This window comes from Palaemon carinicauda, chromosome 34 (genome assembly GCF_036898095.1).
Source record: "Palaemon carinicauda isolate YSFRI2023 chromosome 34, ASM3689809v2, whole genome shotgun sequence".
Taxonomy (NCBI): domain Eukaryota; kingdom Metazoa; phylum Arthropoda; class Malacostraca; order Decapoda; family Palaemonidae; genus Palaemon; species Palaemon carinicauda.
Window position 1 is genome coordinate 2,953,253 of NC_090758.1, and position 18,268 is coordinate 2,971,520.

Genomic DNA, 18,268 nt, shown 5'->3' on the forward strand with positions numbered 1-18,268 from the left:
AAAAACTAACATGAAATCCAAACCAGTGATCGCAAGCGCAAGCTCGCAGAAAACCATACGCTTCCTGATTGGTGTAAAAAAAGGAAAAAAGGTTCTATTTCTCTTCTTTGAGAGTCAGCATTTCTGCTCCACATCCCAGCCAAACTATCTTGAAACCTCAGGCCGAATCTTCTAAAATCTTTGCTACACCCCCATCCAAAGACACATCCACCCTAAATTAGGACACGCCGCTCTAACCCTCCCCCTGCCCCCGGGAGAAGTCGTTAACGACCCTGAGCAAATGAGGTGATTAGAATGAGACTTAGATCATGTTCGGAGCGTTGAAAGTTAATGACCTTGGAGAAAGGTCCTTTTGAGATTTGGAATTTCTTTCTATCAAGGAAGTTTCTAGATCAAATGGTGGTCTAGTTTTAGAGGAGAAAAAAAGAATATTGTTATTTTCATTATTATTTGTCTTATTTGGAATCTTGTTCGGTTTTATGATTTTCTTTTCTTTTATTAAGGTAATTTGATGCTGCTTTGCTTTGATTTCTTAAGGGCAGTATATATATATATATATATATATGTGTGTGTGTGTGTGTGCATGTATATATTACATTTATTCTTATATTTACGGTGTTATCAGAGAGAGAGAGAGAGAGAGAGAGAGAGAGAGAGAGATTGATTGATTGATTGATTGAAAGTTTTCTGAAGAGAGAGAGAGCAAAACATAAAGTAAAGATTCTCTCCTATCCTTTAAATAGTCAAAAGTTAGGAGAAAGAAATTGATTAAACCTTAAAAAAGTTTTGTGGAGGAAAATAGATACAATTTTCACCTTTGTCGTTGAAGGAACACAGACTTGTATTTATGCAGGGACCCGATCCTATACGAAATGAAACATGGTGTTGTTGCTATCTGGACGTAAAAAAAAAAAGATCCATTTACTCTCTCTCTCTCTCGTAATTACCAAATTCTTTTACCTTTGCCATCCATAACTGACCCTTGTTGTCTGTAGCTAGATTTTACTACTACTACTACTACTACTACTACTACTACTACTACTACTACTACTATTACTACTACTACTACTACTACTACTACTACTACTAATAATAATAATAATAATAGTAATGATAATAATAAAAATAAAGTCAATTATAATTGTAACATTATATAGTATAACAAGGCACTTGCTCTTTATTGTAGAATAAAATGTAAATATCAACATATAATAATATGAAGAGAGAGAGAGAGAGAGAGAGAGAGAGAGAGAGAGAGAGAGAGAGAGAGAGAGATGATGATGATGGTAATGTTAATAGCAACACAAAAGAGGACATTGAACAAAGGAAAAAGGAAAGAAAGAGAAGTTAATCAGAGCAATGTATTATGCATCACTAGGAAATACTTGATTAAACTTGACTGAATGAAATCAAAGAATATACAGATAAAGGTTAAGAAAAGGGAAAAAAGAACAATGATAATCTCAAGAAAGTGAATTGGGAGGAATATGATGTTAGGGGGAAATGAAGGAAGAAATTAGAGAAATAAGTGTTTAAGAATCTTCTAAAGTGAAATTTGATTATAATACTAGTTACGGTTTGAAGCAGGTGGGACTCTGACAGAAAAAGAGACAGAGAGACAGTGAGGCACTCAAAAAGGTCCTCTGACATTAGTTTGCAATTCACCCGGTCAGAAACTTTCAAGTCACTTCTAGGAGAAGGACACTTCAAAATCAAACCATTGTTTTCTAGCTTAGGGTTGTGCCATAGCTACTGTACTATGGTCTTCTACTGTCTTGGGGTTGAGTTTTCTTGTTTGAGGGTACACTTTGGCACATTATTCTATCTTCTCTCTTTTTTAAGTTTTTATAGCTTATATATGAAAGATTTATATTAATGTTGTTATTGCTCTTGAAATATTCTATTTCAATAGTTCATTAATTCTATTTTAGTTTATTTATTTCCTTAATAATAATAATAATAATAAAAATAATAATAATAATAATAATAATAATAATAATAATAATAATAATAATAATAATTATAATAATAATAATAATAATAACCTGATACCAATCCCCCGTTCACCCCTTAACAGGCTGACACATGAAATGGTCATCAGACATCAGTCACTCCCTCACCCCTCACTAGTCAGACACTTAAAAGGGACATCTGACATCAGTCACTATTTCACCCCTCACTAGTCAGACAATTAAAAAGGGTCATCTGATATCTGTCACTCCTTTACCCCTCACTAGTCAGACACTTAAAAGGGTCAGCTGACATCAGTCACTCCTTCACCCCTCACTAGTCAGACACTTAAAAGGGTTATATGACATCAGTCACTCCTTCATCCCTCACTAGTCAGACACTTAAAAGGGTTAACTGACATCAGTCACTCCTTTATCCCTCACTAGTCAGACACTTAAAAGGGTCATCTGACATCAGTCATTCCTTCACCCCTCACTAGTCAGACACTTAAAAGGGTCATCTGACATCAGTCTCTCCTTCACCCCTTACCAGTCAGATACTAAAATGGGTCATCTGACATCATTCACTCCTTCACCCCTTATCATTCATACACGTTAAAATGGTCATCTGACATCAGTCACTCCTTTACCCCTTACCAGTCAGACACTAAAAAGGTCATCTGACAGCAGTCACTCCTTCACCCCTTACTAGTCAGACACTAAAAAGGGTCATCTTACATCAGTCACTCCTTCACCCCTTACCAGTCAGACACTTAAAAGCGTCATCTGACATCAGCCACTCCTTTCACCCTTACCAGTCAGACACTAAAAAGGGTCATCTGACATCAGCCACCCCTCCACCACTCTCCAGCTAGGCACATAAAAGAGTCATATGACATCAGTCACTCCTTCATCACTCTCCAGTCAGACATATAAAAGGGTCATCTGACATCAGTCACCTCTTCACCCATCTCCAGTCAGACACATAAAAGGGTCAACTGACATCAGTCACCCCTCTACCACTCTCCAGCCAGGCACATAAAAGGGTCATATGACATCAGTCACTCCTTCATCACTCTCCAGTCAGACACATAAAAGGGTCATCTGACATCAATCACTCATTCACTCCTCATCTGTCAGACACTTGAAAAGGTCATCTGACATCAGTCACTCCTCTATCACTCTCTAGTCAGACACATAAAAGGGTCATCTGACATCAGTCACTCCTTCACCCCTCATCAATCCGACACTTGAACGAGACATCTGACACCAGTCACTCCTTCACCCCTCACCAGTCAGACACGCAACCCTACTCATAACCCCTATGAATACGTACTGGAAATTTCAGTAATTTCAACTGATAAACAAACACAACTATTCCTCTCCTTATCTGACCAGCCACTCACCCCAGTTGCTCACCCGCTGCCTTATACTCACTCCAAGTTCTATTGCGTATCTTTCCTTGAATGCCCACACGCCCACGTAATCTATCGCTAATGGAATGGAAGAAAGATATTGTGTGCATGGAGATTAGAACGATAAAACAGGCTCTAGAGAGAGAGAGAGAGAGAGAGAGAGAGAGAGAGAGAGAGAGAGAGAGAGAGATATTTTAATAGTTATTCCTGCTATTGTGTGATGCACTAATAATAATATTAATAATAATAATAATAATAATAATAATAATAATAATAATATAATAATAATTATTATTATTATTATTATCATTATTATTAAAAGTGATTGCCGCCTCAGTGGCGTTAATCTTGTAATTAACTTTTTCTATTGTTCTTATTATCTTTTTCTCTTCATTTAAACAATCCGCCAGTAACTGGGAAAGGGACATATCAATAGGAAGGTGATGAAGACCATATCATTCACAATTTGTCTTTAATATATCACAACACATTGTAAAAGTACAAATATATGTACAAAGTATAAAACACTATCACAATGTTAGTGCACACAAAGTAATGGTCACTTTTTGTACAAAAAATTATAAATAACGTGGAGTTAAGTTTAACACATCCTTCGACTCAACCAGTTTCGAGCAGTGAGAAGGTTTTCTGCTCATTGTCAAGAGTGAACTGAAATGCAGGTGTTGTTTTGATGGCTTATATACGGAGTCCTGCTTCGAGATTCCATCTTCAGTGGTTAAGAACCGCCCTAGGATGGAGACCATTAATCCTATTGGGTGGTGGCCTCAGCCTCGCCGGGATGTTTGGTGGGATTATTGACTCTGGTTCTGTCAGGAGATAATCCCTGTTTTGACCTTTGGCTATATCAGTCCTGTCATAGTTGTTATTGCCTGGACTATTGTTGGTGGTGGACAGAACTACAGACTTGCCTCTCATTATAATCAGCCATCCCTCACCATCTATGAGTTACACACAAAAAAGAGTAAAAATGACCAAAATTCACTATTTTGACAGTAAAATATGACCTTTTGACATTGAAGATGATGAATATGACCCCAGGTGGTGTTGAAAATGTCACTATTGTACTCAACGTCCTCAAAACCCCCCATTTTGACAAAGAGAACGTGTTTCTAGCCCTTCTTAGAAGTCAATTTAGTCCAGGACTCAAGTTAATCCTTCAGACTCAAGTTAAAAACCCCGAGCAGGGGGACATTCCAGTCCTTCCTTAAAGGAGTCTATGATATATATATATATATATATATATATAGATATATATATAGATATATATATATATATATATATACATATACATAGATATTTATTTATATATATATATATATATATATATATAAACATACATATATATATGAATATATATACACACACATATATATATATATATATATGTAGTATATATATATATTTATATATATAAGTGTATATATATATATATATATCTATATACTGTATATATATATATATATATATAAACTGTATATATATATATATATATATATGTATATATAGCATATATATATGTATATATATATATATATATATATATTTATATGTATATATATATATATATAGAGAGAGAGAGAGAGAGAGAGAGAGAGAGAGAGAGAGAGAGATTTATATACGTATGTATCTTTGTATTAAATACTAAACATATCTATTCTTTCTTTATAATCTTAAAATCAATAAAAAGATTCCCTTCTAAAGGAAAAACATATTATACTTATGAGGCTCAAAAAATAGCTAAGTTTTGACAAAATACTTAAGAAAATTAAATAAAATCTTTATAGTCATATATGAATATCTAATCACGAGACTGCAAAAAATAAGTCTTTTATTATAAAATTACATTTTTCTTACCATGACAAAAAATATAAATTTTTTATGTAGTATATATTTTTAACCTTGGCAGGATCCCCTAATTGACAGGTAGGCCTTGAAGGATGGCATCCTTCGGTCCTTAGAGCTAAAAATAGGATGATACACCATCTTATATTTCTGTATTACTATTATAATTTATTATAAAACTATTATGATATAAAGTATTGTGAAAAAAATAATTATATGAGTTTCAGATGTTGATAAGATCAGTATTTATTATTATTATTATTATTATTATTATTATTATTATTATTATTATTATTATTATTATTATTATTATTATTTTTATGTTTATTATTATTATTATTATTATTATTATTATCATTATTAATAGTATTATTGTTATTTTTATTAACGTTATTATTATTATCATTATTTTTATTATTATTATTATTATTATTATTATTATTATTATTATTATTATTATTATTATTATTATTATTATCATCATCATCATTGTTTCGGGTTTTCTCTTCCATATTCTGATTAGCTGTGTACACTTTGTTTCTTCTTCAAGTTAAGAAAAATAATATTTTTATACATTTTCATGATATCAATTAACATTTTTTCCTTCATTTTTACAGGAAAATTGCTTTTCTGCACAATACATAACATATTTCCTCTCCATTTTGAAATTAGACATTTTTCATTTTCTATCATTGTTATTTCTCACACTTTCAAGCCATCTTATTCAACGTTAAATCGAGTCTTTGAATTCATAATATTCGTTTTGATTTAATGTTAAACAAGTCCCAGCTTTTGGAATTTTTTAATTATTTTCTGCTTTCCCTTTCAAAAACTAGAAAATAATAGCCCAACCTTTTCACTGGTTTTTAATCTTTTTTTGTTTTAATTTTAAAGATAATTAAATTGCAATTTTTATCTCTTTTTTAACTATGAAAAATGAAAATATCAATTATGCCTTCAGCTTTTTGACTGTTCAGGGATTTTGGTTTTAAATGAAAAACCTTGATAATAGTAATTACCATATGGCATTAATAATATCCTAAAATTATTCACTTATTATAAATTAAATTATTGATGAGATAATCTTAATAATATTTTGATATCAATATAATTTACTATCTAAGATCAGGGTGTTTTGATGACAGATTAATTACATTACGTTTCAATAGTAATTCATTGATAGAATTTCATTCATAAAAATCTGTTTGTTTACATTATACGTGTCTCTTAAATTGGAAATACTTAAGCTTACATTTTGACCCCAGCATTCAAAGGTTTTAAAGACCGCTCATCAATGGCAAAGGAGAGGAATAGTGACATTGGCCTAACAAGCAGGACAATGCCCTAGAGACTGACCATATATGCATATGATCAACGCACAAGCCACCTCTCCATCCAAGCTAGGACCAAGGAGGGCCAGGCAATGGCTTCTTTTGACTCAGCAGATAGACTTATAGGCTCCCCAATACACTCTAACCTTAGCTCACAATGAGGGTGAGGTTGCAGACTCTAAAGGAACTAACGGGACCTTACCTTTGATTTTCAAAATCTTGTCTACACTTCCTTGCATGGTTTCTTTGAATCGAAAGATGTGTTGCTCATTTAAATACATACCCCCATACATACATAAATACATACATACATAATTACATACATACATCATCATCAGCTGGTACTAGTCTACTGCTAGACAAAGGCCTCAGACATGTCCTTATTCGTGTCTGGGATTTAGCCAGTTTTCATCACCCCGCTGGCCGACTGCGGATTAGTGAAGGTGGGAGACTTTTTTTCTGATCACCCATAGCAAACCAAGCTAGTTTGGGTGGCACACTCAGAAAGGGACATATTTATACATACATACATACATAGAAAACGTAATATATTTTGTATCTACTTTATTTTGTAATATGACAGATCTTCCAGCCCTAGTTCCTCAGGATCTGAGATTACTTCCTATCCTCATAGGATCAGTTAATTGTTCTCTAAGACTCGTCAGTGATCCTTCTTCATCTAGAAGAACCATGGACCTATCAATATCCTTTCTAAGTAATAGGGCTTAAGTACTATCCTTTCTCTCTCTCTCTCTCTCTCTCTCTCTCTCTCTCTCTCTCTCTCTCTCTCTCTCTCTCTCTCTCTCTCTCTCTTTACCAGCTAGAGGAATTCTGTTATGCTACACTGTTAAAAAAAAAGCCATAATATTAATCGGAAATTCTTCGTAAAAATATACTGGTCTCAGCTGTATTTCAGTAAAATACGGCAACGTTATTTTTACCCTATTGTTATTAACTTTTACGGATTGGTGACTGTAATATTACTCCTTTACGTCAATATATCCGTTTTTAAAACGGTAAATGTCTGGCAACATTTATTCCAGGATTTTTACCTATTTTTGACGGGAAATTATTAACAGTGAATATGTGTACAATGTAATTAAGGCTTCTATCGTTGTATCTAAATTAATTCAGTGAGTCATTCTATTACTTTTTCAATAAAAAAAGTGTTAAATAATTTTTTTTTTGAAAAATTAAATCAGATGAGGAACTATAAAAAACCACACCATTTCTAACCAGAAAAGTTACCAACCCGTTGGGTTGTTGTGGCCTGATTGGTAACGTCTCTGTCTGGTGTTTGCCAGTCGGGAGTTCGAGTCCTGCTGAGTCTCGTTAGTGCCATTAGTGTTAGCAACCTTATCATCCTTGTGAGCTAAGGTTGGGGGGGGGGGGGTTTGGGGGAGCCTATAGGTCTATCTGATGAGTTATCAGCAGCCATTGCCTGGCCCTCCCTGGTCCTAGCTTGAGTGGAGAGGGGGCTTGAGCATTGTCCTGCTTGATAGGGCAGTGTCACTGTCCCTTACATCTGCCATTCATGAGTGGCCTTTAAACCTTTAAATTTTTAAAACATGGTATCGTTACCTATTAGGGTCAAACAAGGAACAAATTACTAATTACCAGATTCGTTAAGAGAACTAAAGACCCTTTCTCTACATTAGGAATTCATTGCGTTGTGTTACAAAGATAAATGGTCATACTATATTCTATTGAGCTTTTGCCCCAATTATTACTTACTTGGTTTCATATGAAGTTCTTACCGAGTTCGGATTACCACGATACCACATATATATATATATATATATTTAAATTTACCCAGTCACGGAATCCAACCACAGATATGCATATCCCTAGAGATTTATCCCATTCAAGGTAATTAAATATTATAAGATACTCATCCAAACTTCGGTTGACTAATTCATCTACTTCATTGTTTGCTGGGAAGGAACAGCATCGTTAATCAAAGTGAAATCCTCCTGACTCTGATTAAGTTCACTGAAGATTACGCTACAAGCGTTGAGAAGTGACAGGCAGCAACTGTCCGCCATTAGCTCTGTTGCCTTCGTCGTAAAAATAATGCGTTCGCTCTCTCTCCCAAAGTCATGACTTCCCCTTCGTTCGCCCACGACAAAAGAAAACAACAAACGAACGAAACCAACTATTCACCGCAAACCGAACGAAACTATTCAAACAACTTACATCGCATTGTTAACCACCTATACAACTATTCACAAGACAATATCCCTTGGTAACAATGCTTACTACAATTAAATATAAACAAAACCTTCATTTGTACAGAAACCTGCACATTTCCACTTAACGCAATGTAATATAAAAGAACATTTTCCATATATAATATGAACATAGATATTCAATAACAATTGATTTCCCATGTCGTTATTGTAAGTAACGACACATGGTATGACAATGAAACAATCTCCAATAGATTTAGTAGATTTGAGAACAAAGCCCCCAGAAGGATATTGGGAGTTGAATGGCAGGACAGGATTAGAATGGAAAATATAAGAGGGATTACTCGAGTACCATATGGGGATGAGATCATGATGAGGGGTAGATGGAGATGGTTTGGGCATGTTCTTCGCACTCCCCAAGAGAGATTAGTTCGCCAAACGTTCAACTGGGCTCCACAAGGCACTAGTAGAATTGGAAGACCCAGGCCTACATGGCTTAGGACTATAAAGCACAAAGTAGGAGATGATGAATGGAGAAGTATTAAATTAAAAGCATAGGATACAGACGAAGGCGAAATCTAACCGAGGCCCTAGGAGGAGATGATGAGGTTCATTCGAACAATTTTAAACCATCTACATTCCACAAAATATCACAAGCAAGGAAAGACATTGAAGTAATCACCACAAAAAAAAAAAAAAAAAAAAAAAAAAAAAAAAAAAAAAAAAAAACTGGAAAAATACAAATATCAAGCAATAAAAGTTCCAGACACAACGGAACTGGAATAGGAAATAAGTTTGCGAGACAAAGTGTCTTAATATTTCATTGTGATTACCTTCCATTAGCGGCTGGAGTCCTATAAGGATATGTCAGTCACGTCCGCTGCGTGAAATCCTGCGAGGAAGAAATAGGAGACTTAGAACGGAAAGTTATAAGAATGATTTCATAAATATTGGGCAATAAGAAGGATTTCATAGTGCTCTATTATTATTATTATTATTATTATTATTATTATTATTGATAATAATAATAATAATAATAATAATAATAATAATAATAATAATAATAATATTATTATTATTATTATTATTATTATTATTATTGATAATGATAATAATAATAATAATAATAATAATAATAATAATAATAATAATACTATTATTATTATTATTATTAATATTATTATTATTATCATTATTATTATTATTATTATTATTATTATTATTATTGCTTTAGTATAGGGACACTTTTCAATTCTTTTCTTCTCTTTACCTGTATTATGCAAACATGTAGACCTAGAGAGAGAGAGAGAGAGAGAGAGAGAGAGAGAGAGAGAGAGAGAGAGAGAGAGAGAGAGAGAGGTTGGACATAAGAGTATAGTATGAAATAAAATTGAGGTTAATGCTAATATTTATGCCTTGCACGAAAATCCTTTTCGTATAATATAGTTTTAATAGTGTTAGGTTTAGTGTTCACAATATATCATATATTTCTATTATTGTTATTGATAGATATACATTGTCAATGTTACTTTAATTAATAAAAGTTTTGGTAGCCCATTAAAAACGCCACAGACTTGTAATACGTGGGACGGGAGTTTCCAGTACTGCCTATCCCCTGAGTCATTGCTCGCCATCAACTGGTACTCCCTGGTCCTTGTTTAGGTGGGGAGGGAGCTCAAGGACATTGCCATTCATGAGTTACCTTTAAATTTGTAAACTCTACATGTTAAAAACAATCTCATTGAGTTAATTAGAATCTGTAAATGAATTGTATGAATAAAAACGGGAAAAAGGGTTGGAAAATCAATTGTTAATCTTAAAACAAAATAAGGATAAAAAGTAAAAAACCAAAAATATAACAACAAAAATAAGGACAATACTCGAATCTAAAAATCAACCAATAGAATTAACCCTGTTCGAAATAACGATCGCTGATTGGATGTCGCGGAATTGCAACAGCCAATTCGATGGAAGTCATCGTAGAAGGATTTTGCTGATTGGCTATTGGCTTTTCGCAACAGCCAATCACGTTAAGTTATTTTTTTCGAAAAGGAAGGTATTGATTGAATGATGGTGTTTCTATATCCCTCGTATATCATATTATCTCTTATCGTGTAGAATTTTGAGTCCTCCCCCCCGCCAACTCCCCTACCTCAAAATCCAGCTAGATTTCATCTTCCAATTTCCTCCCGAGATTTCATCAGATCCCTCGTCTTCAATCTTATCCATCAAACATCCTACAAGGAACTCACGTCCTTTCAAAGGTATCCTTTGAAGCCTTACATGTAATCCTTCTACGATTGGACCAGAATATATTGATCTTTTAGGATTATCTTCTTCATTTGGATGTCATAGTTGATCAGATTTTTAAAAGGTATGGAATGGTTACTGAATATCTCTATGATTTGGTAGGAAATTATTTTTGACAGAAAACTAAAAGAAAACACATTGAATTAATACTTACTTATTGAGAAATATCTATGATTTGGTAATAATTAATTCTTAAAATAAAATGAAATGAAAATACATTAAATTAATGCCTACTTATTGAGATATATCCAATATTGCTTCTCCTTAATCTAGTAAAGATTGATTTTTTACAGAAATTTTAGAGAAAATACAATACATGAACGCCTTCCTATTAGAGACAAAATTGTGTAATATCTAATTTTGCTTCTCCCTAATTCAGTAAAATAGATTTTTGACAGAAAATTAAGAGAAAATACAAAAAACTACAATTAATAATTGCTTTTCTATAAAAAAATACCTGTGTAATATCAATGATTAAGTAAAAAAACAGTTTTGACAGAAATTTATGCCAAAATACTATGAATTAATGCTTTCGTATTAAACACAAAATTAAGTAATATCTAATTTTGCTTCTGGGTGAAATACAGAATAATTAAGTAAAGATTTTATATAAGTAGTTAACTGCATTAATTTAATCGTTTTGAAATAATATTGAAGGTGCAAATACTGTTTTGATGAAAGAAAATTAATTATCTTAAAAAATTCTCTGTCCTTATGTCTATTTCCGTCTATTAACACAACAATCAACTTCGACAAATACTGTGCAAATACTGCTTGGATAAAAAACAAATGGATTAGCTTCGAAATTACTATCTGTTCACGGCTATTTCTAACTATCAAAACATCAAATAACTTCGACAAATACTGTGCAAATACTGCTTTGATAAAAGCAAATGAATTAGCTTCGAAAATACTATCTCTTTACTTTTATTTCCTTCTATTAAAGCAACAAATGACTTCGATAAATACTGTGTAAATACTGCTGTGACCAAGTTGTGGAATGATCTTCCTATTCGGGTAGATGAATCAGTAGAACTTCAAAAGTTCAAACTGGCAGCAAATGTTTTTTATGTTGAACAGGCTGACATGAGTCTTTTTAATCTATATATTAATTATCTGTTTTATGTTGTTAATATTTTTTTTAAATATTCTATTTTATTTTTTTTTTCATTACTTCTGATATCGTTTATCTATTTCCTTATTTCCTTTCCTCACTGGGTTATTTTGCCCTGTTGTAACCTTTAGGCTTATAGCATTTTGCTTTTCCAATCAGGGTTGTAGCTTGGCTAGAAATAATTAAAATGATAATAATAAAAAGGATTGCTTTCGAAAATACTATCTCTTCACGCTTATTTCCGTCTATTAAAACAGCAAATAACTTCAACAGTGTTTCAAAATAGCCAGCGCTAAATGAGAGTCCGAAAGCACCACCTATGTTTCTGCGCCCTTCATTTTGACATTTCTTTATTTAATCTCTCTTTTTTTTTATTATATTCGGTTTTTATGTCCCTCAGCATTTCCATTTGGGAGCTGAAATTGCGCGCCATTTATATTTTCCCCAACACTCGTCAGGATGAATTTGTTGGAGATCTGCATGCAAATTTTCGGCAGCAATATTGGCCGTGCAAGGCTGTAATGTCCTTTGCTTAAGACCAGAGCCATTTGAAAAGGCCCCCCCCCCATAAAAAAATAAACAAAAAAAAATAAAAAATTTCCAAAACAGAATGAATGCATTTCGTACTAGAACTAAAAATCTTCTTTTCTGACTTACGAGAATGTTTCATAAAATATTTTTTTAAGTATGGAAAAGTTTTATGATTAAATTTTGTGGGGAGATACACTTTGGATCTTATGAATTTTTGTTTTTTTGTTTTTTAAATTATGAAACGTTTTATCTTTATCTATTTGTGTATACTAGAAAGTTTCTTATGAAATATGTTTTATTTTTGAAAAAGGGAAACTATTTATTTTATTCTTTTTTGTATGTACACTAGAAAAGTTCTAAGAAATATATTTAATTTTTGAAATATGGAAACTTCTTTCCTTTGGATGTACACTCGAAAGGTTCTTATGAAATATTTTTTATTTATATAATATGGAAACGTTTTTTTTTTTAAATTAATTTTTGAATATACAATAGAAAGGTTCTATTTTTGAAACACGGAAACAATTTGTTTTTTAATTTTTTTTTTAGATGCACAGGGAAAAAGTTCTATGAAGTTTTATGAAATATGTTTTATTTTTTTATATTAAAACGTTTTTTACTATTTTTATGTACATTAGAAAAGTTCCCAGAAATATATTTTATTTTTGGATTATGAAACGTTTTATGATATTTTTGAGGAGTGATGTAAAGACGAAAAGAACATTTTGAAGAGACACTAAATAGGCCAACCCCCAAACGAGGAAAGACATTCTTGAGGCTGAACATGATTTCCTATAGATATAAGTGACATTAGATTGGCAAAGGTCATTCTAGCAATCAAACAATTAAAAAAAAAATATGTCACCAGGGATGGATAGTATTACAGCTAAAATGTTGAAGGCTGTGAGATTCAAACACCCATTGTATTCAATTAATTACTAAATCATATGAGGCGAGATGAAGCCACGCCTGAAGATATGTAAAAATATAGATTATTATTAGAGTATATAAGACGGGAGATTTGAGAGACTCTCCGAATTGGTGAGAGATCACATTGCACATTACCAACAGTAGGTATGAAACTTTTTTTCAAGGTAATATTGAATGGACGAATGGAACAGTATTGAATTAAAAGCTCAAGATAGATGCGACTGGAAAAATCTAACCGAGGCCTTTTGCGTCAATAGGCGTAGGAGTAGATGATGATGATGAATATGTGATAAAATAGAACCTGTAATAGATAGAATACTTAAAAAGAAAAGTTTCAGAAAGGGCAGAGCATGTGATGATCAAATTTCTATTCTACGGCATATAGCTCAACAACGCAACGAACAAAAATCAACTATTCTTTTATTCTTGGTGGATTTTGATAGTATTCACGTAGTACATTAAAAATAATTCTGAGGCACCATGGAATACCACAAAAGACTGCAAAACATCATAATGAATATGCACAGTGAAGCCTTTTGTAGGGCAATGATAGATGGTAGTATTACAGATGTATTTGAAGTCAGGGAGTACTACAAGGTGGAATACTGTCCCCTCTAATGTTTATTATGTTGACTGATTATGTTATGAACAAGATAAAGCAAGGAATAAATAATGGCCACAATGGAAAGAGGAACAGAGAGTGTGTGATCTTGTATATGAAGATGATATAGCTCTAATTGCCTCTACAATGGCTGAAAAACGGCGAAGATTGATAGGTTAGTACTGGAGAAGGGGTTGATTGGTGATCAACCAGAGAAAGACTGAGGTTATGCAGATTCAGAGTGGTGATTGGACGATCTGAATTATCGGAGGAGTAATATAACCCAACTCAAACTCTTTCAAATATTTAGGAACCATCATTACCAGCAATGGATCACTAGTTATAGGATTCAAGGTGGGAATAGGGAGAGCAGAACAAGCAATGGATATGGTAAAACAGTTTGAAGGTGAAATCGAATACCAGTTCACAGCAAAATCAAGATATATATTTCAATTGTAAGATTGATATTACCTTATGGGTACCAGTCGTGGTAAAATATACATTTCACTTGTAAAATTGATATCAAATTATAGGCAACAGTCGTGGTAAAATATACATTTCACTTGTAAAATTGATATAAATTTATGGGTACCAGTCGTGGTAAAATATACATTTCACTTGTAAAATTGATATCAAATTATAGGCAACAGTCGTGATGAAATATACGTTTCACTTGTAAAATTTATATCAATTTATGGGTACCAGTCGTGGTAAAATATACATTTCACTTGTAAAATTGATATCAAATTATAGGCAACAGTCGTGATGAAATATACATTTCACTTGTAAAATTTATATCAGTTTATGGGTACCATTCGTGGTAAAATATACACTTCACTTGTAAGATTAATATCAACTTATGGGCACCAGTCGTGGTACAGCCCTGTATAACTGTATACAAATGATGCAAAATTTCTTGCCTTCGAGAATAAAGAATTGAAAAGGATTTTGGGAATCAAAGGGCAACAGCATATAACAAATGCAGCAATTCGTGAGGTGACAGGTGTGCCCAATGTGAATGATATAGTTAAATTATCAGCAGATCAGGAGAAACGTGGCCAATGCCAATACAAATGGAGGTTGGATATGAGAATTAGGTTAAACTCAAAGAGATGACACAGAAAAGATATATATGGCGTGAATTCATTGAGGATTTCTGCATCCCGTGGGTTCCACAGGATTAAGATAAGACTTGTAATAGAAATGTTTTATGAAATATGTTTCGTTTCTGAATAATCGAAACGTTTTATAACTGATTTTTTTTCTTTACACTTGATAGGTTTTATGAAATATGCTTTAGTTTTGAAGTATGGATTTAGATTGGATGTAGAAAGGTTCAATGAAATATCTTTAAATTGTTGAGACATTTTATACGTATTCTTCTGAAATCCGTGAATACTTTACTTAACTTTTTCCCATTAAATGCGAAAATATTTTCTGAAAAAACTATAAGCTTTGGAAATATGTTTTTATGTCTTTTGAGAAGAGAAAACGTTCTAGCAAATAGTTTTTCTGTTATAAGGGCCTTATTAACATACTTTTCTCTGAAATGTGGAAGCTTAATTTTTTTCCTGGAAATGTTAAGTTTATTTTTCATTGTGGCTTCATTTGGGAAAGTATCATGAAATGTATTTTGTCTGAAATCTGAAACGGTTTTATCCAATACAGACATATTCTATGAGTTTTTTTTTTTTTTTTTTTTTAATTATGGACCTTTTTTTCATAGTTTGGAAGCGTTTTTCAAAATGCCTTTTTTTCTGAATTCCAGAAATAATTTATGGAATTCAAAGACTACCGGAGAAAAATAGTTCATTAGGTAGAAGGAAATGGAAGGTTGCTGAGTAGAGAGAGAGAGAGAGAGAGAGAGAGAGAGAGAGAGAGAGAGAGAGAGAGTGAGAGAGAGACAGACAGACAGACAGACAGACTGGCACATGCGTGCTTACGCAAAAACATCTATACAAACAGCTTGCGATGTAAAAAAAATCTAATGTTGGAAAATAATTATTATTCATTTGACAATATTAGCATAAGTAGAAGCAGATGTAACAGATGCAAATTTTAGGGCAAGTGTTGTAAACTTAATTCTTGTCACACGTGTTACAGATGCAAATTTTCTAGAAAGTTGTCACTACATCTCTTGTCACTGATGTTACAGATGCAACTCCTATAAGCAATATATGACGGAGAGAGTGCGTGGAAATATTAAGGAATGAAAGTGAAGTCCTTTGCCTGGTTCTTCATAGGTTGAAATAAAAAGAAATGTTAAGCCTCGTCCCAAGTTTGGCTTAGAGAGAAAGGTTGGAAGTGGTCCCAAGTCTGGAATTGAGGAAAGCATTGAGCCTTAATCCCAAGCCTAGATTATGCTTGGGACTGGATTAGGTTGGACGTGTGGTGCCCTATGTAGCAATGTTCCTGACTGGTGATTGCCAGACTCGAGTTCGAGTCCCGCTATAACTCGTTAGTTCCTTTGGTCGCTGAAACCTCACCATACTTGTTAGCTAAAGAAAGAGGTCTTGGGGAGCCTAGAGGTCTATCTGCTGAGTTATCAGCAGCCATTGCCTGGCCTTCCTTGCTCCTAGCTTGAGTGAAGAGGGGGCTTGGGGGCTGATCATATGTATACTGTATATTATCAGTCTCTAGGGCATTGTCCTGCTTGATTGGCCAATGTCACTGACCCTTGCCTCTGCCATTCCTGAGTGACCTTTAAACCTTTTCAGAGGCTCCAAGCCTGTCCTAAGGCTGTATTAGAGGGGAGGGCTAAACCATGGTTCCAAATCTGCATCAAAGGGTAAGGTAGCTTCTTGTAAAACATCATAAGTAACAGTGAGTCCCTTTAGCTGGCCAGGCCTGAAGGGAAATAGATGAACTGGGCTCTAATCCCGAGCAAGTTGATGAAACTACTTATATACGGAAGGGAAGTCGTATGACTTAGGGAAACTTAAGATTATGGAGATATTGAAGTTTGATGGAAATATAAAAAAGATGAGGGATTGATAAAGAGTAGTTTCTGTTCATGATGGAAGTGATGAAACTGCCTCTGAAAGGAAGGAAGAGAATGTAGAGAATAGTAAGTTATAAATTCAATCCCAATCTTTGATTGATAGCCAGTAATAATTATAAGAAATGCTAAGCTTTGACATAAATCAGGCAAGTTGACTATAGAGGGATACCAGGTGACATTAACATACGAGTAAATATCTCTCTTTTAAGAATGGTAGTTGAATAAAAATCAGGACTCGAAAACTTGCAACAGGCCTTAGAGGTTATTGTGAAGAGGTGAATCACAATGAGGCCTGAAATAAAGTTTATTGCAATAGAGGCTCAAAGGGGCTTAACAGCTTTCTGCCACTTGCAATGACCAAACAAATGGGGCCAAAAAAGTTGTTTCCGATGCAGGTTCCACTGTTGCTAACTCGGTGGTTTTAATAGGACCCTCGGGGACTGTCTGGAACTAGAACATTTCGGTGGATCCTTTTAGAAGTTCTCTCTTTGGCAATGGTCTCTCTCTCTCTCTCTCTCTCTCTCTCTCTCTCTCTCTCTCTCTCTCTCTCCCTTTCATGTGTTGGAAAATTGTTGCCTTTGGCTTCGAGTTGAAGCCTCTTGGAGTGTGTGGCAATAATCTCCCTCCCATTCGGCGAATGAGCTCTTCTTTTAGAATCCGTGGAGACTATTGTTGCCAACTTGGTGTACCCTTTATATTCTTTTATTTTCTCTTTTCATAGCCCCTTTTCAGCGTTATCTTACCTGGAGCTTTTGTTGGCACTAACTTTTGTTAAAGGTAGGTAACTTTAAATGGCCTCTCTTTAGAGAAATGAAAAGGAAGATCTCTAGAGGTTTTATATGGACTCTTTTGAAAACAGTTTCTTTATTTTTTTTCAATCCTTTTTTTATGTTTTTTGATGACTCTGCGGATAGTTGGATCTCTCTCTCTCTCTCTCTCTCTCTCTCTCTCTCTCTCTCTCTCTCTCTCTCTCTCTTAAGACACACACATACACACACACAAATAAATATATATATATGTAATGTATACATATA